The 12862-nt window shown below is 43.2% G+C and overlaps 1 protein-coding gene across 2 annotated transcripts in view; it reads left to right on the top strand.

The window, feature by feature from the left end:
- The window catches only part of RALY (RALY heterogeneous nuclear ribonucleoprotein), an 85533-nt gene that overhangs the window by 37073 nt on the left and 35598 nt on the right, over positions 1-12862 (top strand). For both annotated transcript variants that reach the window (XM_068986720.1, XM_068986721.1), the window contains exon 2: positions 207-289. The gene's annotated coding sequence lies outside the window, so the exon portion shown is untranslated. The remainder of the gene's footprint in view (positions 1-206; positions 290-12862) is intronic.

Raw genomic sequence — 12862 nt, forward strand, 5'->3', positions numbered from 1 at the left:
ATAGACCTCATTTCACTCATAGTCGTTCTTTCTTTCCTTGCTTTGCTTTATTTTTCTTTATAGCCCTTAGCACAACCTGAAACTGTTTATTAACCGTTTTTTTGCTAGGTTGCAAGACCTGTGAGGGCAGGAACTTCAAATGCATGCATTGACCTAAGCTCAGGCCTGTTTTGAGCAAGACCCTGACTGACTTCTCTCTGTTTTAGGTGAGCCCTCTTCCCTGAGGCAGTTGGTGCTGACCCTGTAACACAAAAGAAGAACTTGCTGGCTGAGCTCAGCCTTGCTACTGGTGAGTGAGGGTACCTGGGCAAGCTTGGGCCAAGATATAGGGTGACTAGTTTGGGGCTTATTTTTACCCTTAGTACAGGTAACTTATAGGTAATTACTCTCCTACTCCGTGCCTAAGAGACTGTCATAGGCAGACAGTCTGGGATCACTTGCCATGAATAAAGCAAAAGCACGCTCATTTCCTGCTGGCTTCTGCCTGCTACTTTCTGCTGCATGGTATCCAGGACCTAGCTAAACCCATTCTCCCACAAGCTCTCTTAACATGACTTCATGCTGCTGCTGCTGCTAAGTCGCTTCAGTCGTGTCCGACTCTGTGCGACCCCATAGACGGCAGCCCACCAGGCTCTCCCATCCCTGGGATTCTCCAGGCAAGAACACTGAAGTGGGTTGCCATTTCCTTCTCCAATGCATGAAAGTGAAAAGTGAAAGTGAAGTCGCTCAGTCGTGTCTGACTCTTAGTGACCCATGGACTGCAGCCCACCAGGCTCCTCCGTCCATGGGATTTTCCAGCAAGAGTACTGGAGTGGGGTGCCATTGCCTTCATAGCCTTTTCATATCTCCCACAAGCTCTCTTAACATGACTTCATAGCCCTTCATAGACTTTTCTGATTTCAGTCTTGAGTGTGACCTACCAAGCCCAGACTCAGTTTTGGGAAATCCTGTGGTTTTATCAGTCCTGCAGAATATGGATCATCAGTGGAGCTGGGGATGGAGTGTTAGAGTGGGGCTTTGTGAAGGGAAAGTCCAGCAAATTTTAGAAGGAAGACTGCAGATGGTGAAATAGGATGGGAAATCAACATATTAAGAATCAGTTGTGTTATGGATCTCATTTATACTATATAAAATCCCATTTTATAGATGAGGGAATTGAGGCTTAGGAAACTGAAGTAATATGCCCAGGGTTTACGCCTGGAAATCGATAAAGCTGATCTTAGAATCCAGGTCAGTCTGTGAATACCATTCTCTCTGACTTGGCATGCTTTCTTTGGACTGCTAATCTCCTTGGAATCATGATTTTTCTTATAAAATTCAAAAAGACAGACCTTCTTAGGGGTTCAGGAAGGAGGCCTAGTTACTTGAAAGGCACAGCAAGGCAGGCAGGAGTTGGGGGTCCCTTCTGAGCAAGGACATTTTTAGTGAGGTGGGCCAAGAGGCTGGAAGAAGGAACCTCCAAGCAGGCGGAGACCCAGGCTTAAATATGAGTGGAAGGAGAAGAAAACATCTATAACACTTGGGACCCCATGAGCACTTGGGGTAGCATGGACAGGGACCTGGTGAGCTGACTTATAGTTGGAAAACCTGGGGGTTTATTGTCTCTCTCAATAGTTACCTTTGGATAATCTGTTTCCCTATTTTTAAGTTGTTAGAGTGCCTCCATGTACCTTCACATGTTTATTTTGTGTACACCAACCATATAGGATGTTGTAGAGAATCAGATGGGAAATGCAAGTTGGAAAGCTTTGGGAATTGTAAAACTGAGGTGAGAGAAGTGAGAAGAAAGTGTTATAGGTATCTCTGGCATTCTCAGTCCCTGACCTTTAGCCACCCCACTCCCCAAAGGCAAAAGGGAAGGTTTTGCTTTGGAAATCTACACTGTAAATTTTCTCCCATGCTCTTCTCTTCCTCTCCTCCTGCTGCAGGCCCTACCAGAAAAAAGTTGAAAAGTTCCACAAATTCAGTCTTTGCAGGGCACAGAGACAGAACCAGGCAGCATTGGCAGCCATCATTTGCAGCATGTAGGCTGCGGAGTACAGGTTTAAATGCACTCTCACAGCCTGGCTGCAAGTCCACGGCCAGTACAGATATTATGGTTGTTTTCAGGAGTCCATCCCCAGCATGTGTCTGTATTCGCTGACTGCTTCCACTGGGATGTTGCTTTGTTACCTACTGTTATCTTAGACCAGGAGGGCTGTTCCTATTTTGGCCCTAGGTTCCCTACCTACTGCCACCCCTCACTATTGTTAGTGAAAACTCATGTATACTGTAGCCTCATATCCTATCAGAGGCCGTGATCATTGCACTTTTCCCACCATTTCTCTCGCCCTTGGCTGGTGATAGAGGTCTTCATACTCTCTTCGTGTTCTGTAGTAAGGGACATTCTGTTCTTCCCACTGCCCGCCTGAGGGTCCACAGAGGGATCCATGCCTCCACCTGAGGCTCCTGGAAATCCACTTTGGCCAACCTTCCCTCCTTTTCTAAGTCTCCAGACACTTGGCTGTCATCTCTTTTGTCTTGGTTAATCTAATGTTCTTTAGCTTCTGGCCTTTCCATGGCCTGGGCATCAAGCTTGGATTTTACTGTTCTTATGACAACTGCCCTGCTAAGTAGTTCCATTGTTGATTCTTTTAAAATATGAATGGTTCCATGTAAAAAACTGTATAATATACTGATACTCATATAATAGCTTATTTATCTAACATCCTCAATTTTCCAGAATCCAGCTAAAAAACAAAAGGTAGCAAAGCATTGTTATCCTTAATACCTTGCACAGTGCTAATTTATTCCTATTTTTATGTGTTGTTGTAACAAGCTTAACAATCTGGTTTCTAAACCCCCAGAAGATTAAGAACAGGGCATATAAAGGGGAGGAGGAGCTGCTATATTAGCAGCAGCAGAGGTGAGAGCTGAAAGCCAACTGTAAGGGAGATATAAAAGAAGAAGATAAGACAGAAAAGTCAAAATGGGTATGAAGGCTGTACTTCAAGGGCAACAGCCCTGTAGACATCTGTACACTTCAGTAAGGTAGGGCTAGGTAATTTTTAAGGTAGTTCTTGAAGGCCAGTAGTATCAAAGAATGTTTAATTATTTGCAGTGTCTGCTGTGGTATCAGATGCTATATTGAATGCTCTACATAAATTGATTTTCTTTTCATCACACCCTGAAAGGTAGGTGGTGATATTCTCATTTTATAAATTATAGAGACTTAAGAGAGGGGCACACCCGGTCCAGTGTTCTTGCCTGGAGAATCCCAGGGATGGCGGAGCCTGGTGGGCTGCCATCTGTGGGGTCGCAGAGTCGAACACGACTGAAGCGACTTAGCAGCAGCAGCAGCAGAGAGGGACACACAGGCAGTGACTGGAAGAGCTAATAAACTTAGAATTTAAAAGAATCTGGCTCTAAAAAGCCAAGTTTTTTCTATTATTCTACACTAACTCTTCAGCCGAGGCCTAAAACCCCAGTCCTTCTCAGCCTCTTGGGACAGTGGTTCCACCCACCCCACCGGCCCCAACCCTGCCTTTATTCATTCTCTTGAATATGAATGTCTTTTCCTTTTAAAGATATCCATTCATTCAGTGCCTGTTTACTGAGTGTCCACTATGTGCCAGGCACAGTTTTAAGTGTTTGAAATGTAGCAGTGAAGAAAATAGTTTTGTCTCCTGTAGCCTAAATTCTAGTGTAATATAAACAAATGAATATGTATGAAGAAAAATAAAGCAGGAAAAGGGAATAGGGAGGGACCATGTGATGAAAGAAGGCCTCCATGAGAAACTAAAATCTGTACAGAAATATGTACAAGATGAAGTAGTATGAGCTCTGTGTATATCTTGGCGAATAACATGCCAGGCATAGAGTTCAGTAACTTTGGAGGCCCTGAAATAGGAGCATGCTTAATGTTTTGAGGAACAAAGGAGACCAGTGTAGCTAGAGATGAATTGAGCAATAGGAGGAGTGGATTATGGAGAAGTCACAGGGTAGACAAGGACTTGGATCACGTGGGGCTTTATTCTCAGCGAAATAGGAAGCCACTGGATATTTTTGAGTAGATGAATGACATAATCTAACATCCATTAAAAAAAAATCCCTCTGCATGATTGTATCGGCCAGGACCTCCAATATGTTGAACAGAATTGTTGAAAACAGACACTCTTACCTTGTTCCCAGTTTTAAAGAGAATGGATTCAGTCTTTCTGAGTACTTAAGTGTGATACCAGTAAGTATGATGTTTGCTGCAGGGCTTTTTGGTAGACTTCTATTTATGAGGCTAAGTAAGTTCTCTATTTCTAGTTTATTCAGAGGTTTTATTATGGATGGATGTTGAATTTTGTTTGTTTGTGTGTTTTTTTATCCTTTATTCTACTAACATGGAACTATGATAATTGATTTTTGGATATTAAACCAACATCATTCCTAGAATGAATCCACTTGGCTATAGTGTATAATCCTTTTTGTATGGTCTTGATTTGGTTTACTAATATTTTGTTGAAGATTTTTGCCTGTATTCATGAGAGATGTCAGTCACTATAGTTTTCTTGTTATATCTTTGGTTTTGGTGTCAGGGTAATACTGGTTGGTCTCTTAGGCTGGAGAGTCTTCCCTCTGTTTTCTGGGAGAGTTTGTGAAGGATTGTGATTTCTTTTTTGAATTTTTTAGAAATATATTTCTTATTTTAATTATTTTTGCCTCGCTGGATCTTTGTTGGTGCACTTGGTCTATCTCTAGTTGTGGTGCACGGGCTTCTTTCTCATTGTGGTGGCTTCTCTCCTTCTGGAGAACAGGCTCTAGGCACCTGGGCTCAATAGTTAAGGCTTATGGGCTTAGTGGCCCTGAGGCATGTGGAATCTTTCTGAACCAGGTACTGAACTCAAGTTTCCTGCATTGACAGGCAGATTCTTAACCGCTGAACAACCAGGGAAGTCTTCATTTTTAAATGTTTGATAGAACAAGCCATGTGGACCTGAACTTTTCTCTGCTGGAAGATTCTTAATTACTAATTCAAAAGTTCTCATTGTAGGTCTACTCAGATGTACTGTTTTTTTTTTTTCCTTTTGCGTCGTTAATTTGTGTGTGTCTAGGAATTTGTCCCCTTCATCTAAGTTGTTTAATTTTGTGGCTTAAAGTTGTTCATAGTATTGTCCTATAATCTTTTTTAACTCTAGGAGGTCAGTAGTGATAACCCTTTGAGTAGTGATAACCCTTTTTTCATTCCTGATTTTGGCAATTTGTATTTTCTCTGTTTTTCTCTTGGTCAGCCTTACTGAAGGTTTAATTTTGTTGATTTTTTTCAAAGAGCCAGCTTTTGGTTTCATTGTTTTTCTGTTCCACTGATCTCTTACTTTAATATTTGTTTTTCCTAACTTTAGCTTGCTTTGGATTTAGTTTGTTCTTTTTCTAGTTTCTCAAGTCTTCAGTTACTTTTTTAAGGCACTCGCATCCGAAATGAAACTCTTCTTCAGGCATGACTGACCTGCAGACTGTCACATGCTCCTCAGTAGTAGTCTCTGGAGAACTATCTGGAGCTTCAGGGAGGGCCTGACTGAGACACAGTGGGGGAGACAAGTGGTCCACAGTGTTGTGCCACCAGCAGGAAGGGGTCTAGGGCTTGACCCATAGCACATGGCAGCCTGGATCCTGCCTGCCCCAGGTGCCCCACCACCACCTGAGATTTGTGTGGGTGGGCCTGAGATCCCTCGCCCTCAAACAAAGGGTATTTGCCCCCATGCTGGCTGGGGCAGGCCTAAGATGTGGACAGTTTAGTTGGTGGTGATGTGATACATGGAAAACCAGGCTTTCTCTACTTTCCTAGGAGATTTTGCCTGATACAGAGCTAGAGGAGACCATGGCCCACCTCACAGACTTCAGAGACAGATGGCTTTGGAGTTCCTGTTAATGACTGAGATTCTAAGCAGAAATTTGATTGCATCACCGATATAAGGCTTAAAGGCAGATACCAAATAAGTACGCTTACAAATAAGGGTACTTATTTGTGCCCTTTAAAAGTTTCCTCAGTGTTCAGTTCAGTTCAGTTGAGTCACTCAGTCCTGTCCAACTCTTTGCGACCCCATGGCCTGCAGCATGCCAGGCCTCCCTGTCCATCGCCAACTCCCGGAGTTTACTCAAACTCATGTCCATTGAGTCGGTGATGCCATCCAATCATCTCATCCTCTGTCATCCCCTTCTCCTGCCTTCAATTTTTCCCAGCATCAGGGTCTTTTCAAATGAGTCAGTTTTTTTTCACATCAGATAGCCAAAGTATTGGAGTTTCAACTTCAACATCAGTCCTTCCAATGAATACTCAGGACTGATTTCCTTTAGGATTGACTGGTTGGATCTCCTTGCAGTCCAAGGGACTCTCAAGAGTCTTCTCCAACACTACAGTTCAAAAGCATCAATTCTTTGGTGCTCAGCTTTCTTTATAGTACAACTCTCACATCCATGCATGACTACTGGAAAAACCATAGCCTTGACTAGATGGACCTTTGTTGGCAAAATAATGTCTCTGCTTTTTAATATGCTGTCTAGGTTGGTCATAACTTTCCTTCCAAGGAGTAAGTGTCTTTTAATTTCATGGCTGTAATCACCATCTGCAGTGATTTTGGAGCCCAGAAAAATAAAGTCAGCCACTGTTTCCCTATCTATTTGCCATGAAGTGATGGGACCAGATGCCATGATCTTAGTTTTCTGAATGTTGAATTTTAAGCCAACTTTTTCACTCTCCTCTTTCACTTTCATCAAGAGGCTTTTTAGTTGTTCTTCACTTTCTGCCATAAGGGTGGTGTCATCTGCATATCTGAGGTTATTGATATTTCTCCTGGCAATCTTGATCCCAGCTTGTGCTTCCTCCAGCCCAGTGTTTCTCATGGTGTACTCTACATATAAGTTAAATAAGCAGGGTGACAATATACAACCTTGACGTACTCCTTTTCCTATTTGGAACCAGTATGTTGTGCCATGTCTAGTCCTAACTGTTGCTTCCTGACCTGCATACAGATTTCTCAAGAGGAAGTTCAAGTGGTCTGGGATTCCCATCTCTTGAAGAATTTTCCACAGTTTATTGTGATCCACACAGTCAAAGGCTTTGGCATAGTCAATGAAGCAGAAATAGATGTTTTTCTGGAACTCTCTTGCTTTTTCGATGATCCAGCAGATGTTGGCAATTTGATCTCTGGTTCCTCTGCCTTTTCTAAAACCAGCTTGAACATCTGGAAGTTCACGATTCACGTACTGTTGAAACCTGCTTGGAGAATTTTGAGCGTTACGTTACTAGCGTGTGAGATGAGTACAATTGTGCGGTAGTTTGAGCATTCTTTGGCATTGCATCTTTCTTTGGGATTGGGATGAAAACTGACCTTTTCCAGTCCTGTGGCCACTGCTGAGTTTTCCAAATTTGCTGGCATATTGAGTGCAGCATTTTCACAGCATCACAGCATCGTCTTTTAGGATTTGAAACAGCTCAACTGGAATTCCATCATCTCCACTAGCGTTGTTCATCATGATACTTCTTAAGGTTCACTTGATTTCGCATTCCAGGATGTCTGACTCCAGGTGAGTTATCATACCATCATGATTATCTGGGTTGGAAAGATGTTTTTTGTACAGATCTTCTGTGTATTCTTGCCACCTCTTGTTAATATCTTCTGCTTCTGTTAGGTCAATACCATTTGTGTCCTTTATTGAGCCCATCTTTGCATGAAATGTTCCCTTGGTATCTCTAATTTTCTTGAAGAGCTCTCTAGTCTTTTCCATTCTATTGTTTTCCTCTATTTCTTTGCATTGATCACTGAGGAAGGCTTTCTTATCGCTCCTTGCTATTCTTTGGAACATTGCTTTCAAATGGGTGTATCTTTCCTTTTCTCCTTTGCTTTTCACTTCTCTTCTTTTCACAGCTATTTGTATGGCCTCTTCAGACAGCCATTTTGTTTTTTTGCATTTCTTTTTCTTGGGGACGGTCTTGATCCCTGTCTCCTGTACAGTGTCATGAACCTCCATCCATAGTTCATCAGGCACTCTATCAGATCTAATCCCTTGAATCTATTTCTCACGTCCTCATCTGTAGACATGAAATAACAATTTTTATCCAGCAGCTGCGAAAGACACATCTCAAATAAGTGCTATATGAAACTGTTAGATACTATATGCATGTAAGGGACTATTAATGTTAGTAATTATGGTCCTAGGGACTGGGACAGCCTGAGAAGAGCAGGAGCCGTGGCAGTACACTATTGCCCTTCAAGGTGTGGGTCATGAACAGCTGACCAAAGTGGACGTTGCAGCTTAATGTAAAGTGGGGGTTCATTGCCAGGGTTAATCATCCAGTGGCTTCCAGGGGTTTCTGTGGAGAAACTCTGAAGCTTGAGAGCAGTTCAGCTTAGATGCAGCTGTCTCTGTTCTCTCCCCATCCAGGAATTTTGCCCACATTTTATTACTTTGGTTCCAGAGGCAGCTGGCTTTCTTGAGGGTTACTGTCATAGGAAACAGGAAGGTCAAGCTTACTTAGAGGAAAGGAGTAGTATGCAAAAGACTCTGGGTCCCGTTAGGCCCTGTGTCCCCCTCCTTCCCCAGTTTTCATTAAGATTAGAGGATCTTTCTGTCCGCTGGAGCAACAAACTTGACAGAGGAGGGACTGGCAGCTCCTAGAGGGAAATTTTAAGGCCATTGACTGTGGCAGAGAGGTAGGATCTGAGCTTAAAAATAAGGCCAAGAGATCAAAAACTCAAGCTGGGAAATCATACATCAGGAAGCCAAGGTCCATCAGCAGATGTGATGCTGGAATCATGAGATGAGTAGGACATGGAAAAAGGGGACTTATGACTTAATGGGGCAGATGTGGAGAAAAGCCCCCAACGTATTCTACAAAAGATCACATTAACACAAAAGCAGAAATTGCTTCTTTTGAACTAACCATTATTTTGTGTTATCTGAGTCTCTACTGTTACCCTCTACCTTCATCTCCCTCCCCACGCCCCCAGTTAGCATAATATGTCAAGAGTTATTTTACTTAAGTGTGTAGGGCAAGAGACAGTGTTATCTACGTTATAACTGGTCTTCAGGAAATTTAATTAATTGCATCTTTCCCACCGTTGTAAATCTTAAAAATCTCAGGCTACGTGCTGCTGGGGAAAGAGAGGAAGCTATAAAGCCAAAGATTTGAATTTACTGGGACATTCATTTCCTGTGTGACTAACCTCTGAGCTGTAGTTTCCTCTTCTGCAAAATGGGAGGAATGCCTATACAGTTATTGTGGTGCTAATAGGAGATGATGAAAAAAATACCTGGCTAGGATTGGTGTTCAAGCCACTCGTGGTTGATGTAAATTCTGATATTATGTGTTCAGTGTCAGATTGTGGTAGAAAGTTGGTATTGTGGTAGAAGTTGGTATTGTTACATTACTACTAACTCAACCTTGCGGAAGTATTTAATATCTCTGAACCTTAGTTTCCTCAGCTCCAAAAAGAGGGAATGAAGCAGAAAGGTATTCTATAATTGCTGGTGTATCTCTTCCAGTTCTGTGCCTCCAAAGGCACTTGGTCTGTGGTTCAAAAAAGGAGTCGGGGGTGGGGCAAAAGAGAAGGCTCACCTTCAGTCCGGTTTAAGGCTTCAACAGGGAGGGACAGTTAGAAAGAGTCATTATCTGAGTATAATGAGAAGTGTCTGGGAGTTGGCTGCAGGGGCAGTAGCCTATCTCTCAACATTTGGGGTTGGGGGAGGGTGAAAAAAACAATGATAAAATCAGAATAGCCTGGGAGGTTGGAGACTGAGTTGTTATCAAGTATGAGAGAGACCATGAGGCACAGAGCCCAGCTTGTGCTCTGTTACCCGCTTTCTGGGTGTTGCCAATGAAGCTGTTTCTCTTTTTTTAGCTTCCATATCCCCATCTGTAAAATGAATTAGGCGGTGTATTCTCCAAGGGCCTTTAGAGCCTTTTAGGGCTTCCTAAAATTTCATCGTCTGCTCTCTTCTGGCTCTCACGTTGGTTTGTATCCAGCTTGTGCCCTTGGTGTTGAGGATTTCATTTACAGAAGGCTTCTTAACTTGCCAGGCTAGCACTAGAGTAATATTTAGAATGCTTTTGAAACCACTGTTTCAAGCCACTGTGAATCATCAAACTTTCAAGTCTAGAAATGCCTTGGTCCACCTGGCCTGACCCCCTCATTTAACACTGAAAGATGATGCAGTAGAGTAGAAAGACTACTAAGGGACTTCCCTGACACTTCAGTGGTTGAGATGCCGCATTCGCAATGCAGGGGGCATGAGTTTGATCTCTTGTTGGGCAACTGAGATCCTGCATGCTGGCTTTGACTCCCAGCTTTGACAGCAGACCTTGACTTCAAATTCCTGGCAGTAATTAACTTAATCTCTCTGAGCCATAGTATCAGCATCTGAAAATGAGGATAGTGATAAGAGAGTAGGCACATAAAGAATTGTTATTATTTGGAAAAGAAAAAAACTGAGGCCTGAGAGATGATACCACCTGCTCAGAGTCAGGCTCAGGCCAGAATCTCTGTCTCTTGTCCAGGGTTTTCTTGTCCTCTAGAGCCAAGGTCAGCTACGTATGGAGCAGCAAAGATTGGAACTGAAAGCATGTCAGCTTTCTTAGCATCTCTGCCAACAGTCTTCTCAATTCCCCTGGGGTGTGTGTCAATAACACAGCCCGCACTTGTTTTAGAAACAAGCTCTTCACAAGCACTCCTGTTTGATTTGCTTTGGCTGATACAGGATCCAGATGCTCTTAGAATAGCACAACAGACTCTCCAAATCAGCCCATTCCCATTCCGAATCACTCACAGCTCTGATCTGCTGCTGGCTGGGGTTTGGCCCCTAGGTTCCCCCCAACTCCCACGTGTCACGTGAATCTCTCCAGTCATCTTTTGCTATTGGTTCTTTCTCTCTTGAAGGAAGTCATGTGTATTGAGTGTCTACTATGTGCCAGGTATTGTGATAGGTGCTTTAAATTAAAATTATCTTTGTTAATCTTAGTAATTCCTTAAGTTATTAATAGCTCCAGAAGGAAAACCTGAGGCTCAGTGAAGTAAATGAATTTGTCAGAGGTCATTTACCTAGTCCATGAAAGAGCTGGTGTTTGAACTCAGGTTCTCCTGGCTCCATAAGACCCCATGCATTTAGCTCTTTCCTGAGTATCATACTGCCTCTGGCCTCTGCCTTTCCAGGAGGGTAAAGTGTTCATGAGTGCCCAGAAAGGGGGATTCGGTGGCTTTAGAAATTGGCAGTTGGGAATATCTCCATGCCTTCAGTGCATTTTCCCATTAATTTCTTCTGCTCTACCCTGCCTCCGGAAGAGGCAAGGTACTCTACCAAGTTCTCTAGGATCCAAGTGTGTGGCCCAGAGGTCCAATCACTAAGTGAGAGGCCAGGTTTCCGTCTTCAACATGGAACGTGGATTCTCTAGTAAGAAGTGTCCTTGTCATTTTCAAAGTGGAATGAGGGGAATACTCAATGAGCCCCTTGTATGCCCAGCTCTGAAATGCATGGGGTGTGACTATCTCAAGTGTGATGAGCTTCCTTCAGGGACCTGGCAAGAGAGGAGGCCAGAGGCATACATATATAAAAGAGTTAAGAAGATTGCTCTAATAGGTCTTCAAACCTTTCATCACTTTCAGTTTACAAAGTGCCTTTCTTATAGAGATCCTTCCTTACTTATATAAGGAAACTGAAGGCATCTGCCTTTATTTGGCAGTCAGGGGCTAGAGTCCACATCCTTAGTTTTGATAAGGTCAGTGAATCTAAGCCCTCCTGGAAGAGTTCTTGTCTGTGGCCTTGGGTCCCCATCAGTCTTCATTTGCAAAAGGAGGAGGCTTTTAGTCTCTGCCCTTTTCTGAGAGCCCTCCTCTGCCCACTGGTTCCCGTGCCTCACTCCTTCCTGCTCAGCTGCTGCTGCTGCTGCTGCTAAGTCGCTTCAGTCGTGTCCGACTCTGTGCGACCCCATAGACGGCAGCCCACCAGGTTCCGCCGTCCCTGGAATTCTCCAGGCAAGAACACTGGAGTGGGTTGCCATTGCCTTGGGCCTTCTTAGTGAGACCTCTTCTAAATGATATGTTTTTAAATGTAGGCTAAGAGGAGATATTTTCCCCAAGATCATTTGCCATAAAATGATGGGATTTTATGGCCAGTAGGAAGAGATCTTAACAGTTACCAGTTTTTTTTGAGAAGTCCTTTATTTAAACACATAGTTCAATGTCTCAAACAGAGCTGCTCTATTAGAAGTGGCAATGGTGGCCCCAGAGGCCACTGGTCCAGCCTCCCCCTAACCCTCATCAGAAACAGCTTTAGGCATATGACATCAACCTGCAGGGTTGCAATAAAACAACACTGACCTCGGTCAACTTTCCCATTTTATAGTTGTGAAATTGAGGCCCAGCACAGGGCAGTAATAGGCCCAAGGTTACACAGTGAATTAGTGGCAGGTCTGACTCTCAGCCTTGTGCCCTCTTTGCAACACTGAACTTAATGTCATTTCATGACACATGTTCTCTTTCACTAACGTTCTGTGCCTAGATGTCAGGCATCTTTTGCCTCCCGGTATCTGATTCCTGTGAGGTAGGTGGGCAGGCCTGTGGATGTGTGTACCATGTCAGGGCATAATTCTCATCCACGTGGTGAGCGTGTGTCAAGTTGCATTTAACTCATTGTGGGAACTAGCAGAACAAGCATTGCTGAGAAACGATTTATGTTGGTAGTGGAAAAAGGATTAAAATGAGGTTGCTAAATGAGATCCAAAATTAATGTCCTCATGAAAACGTAACATTTCATGTTGTCTTCTCTACTTACAAAAAGTGCACTTTCTCAGTTTTCTATACAATAACCTGCAAGTTGGCAGAGTTTTAAAATATTTGGGCCC

The sequence above is a fragment of the Capricornis sumatraensis genome, chromosome 15, assembly GCF_032405125.1.
Source record: "Capricornis sumatraensis isolate serow.1 chromosome 15, serow.2, whole genome shotgun sequence".
Classification (NCBI taxonomy): Eukaryota; Metazoa; Chordata; class Mammalia; order Artiodactyla; family Bovidae; genus Capricornis; species Capricornis sumatraensis.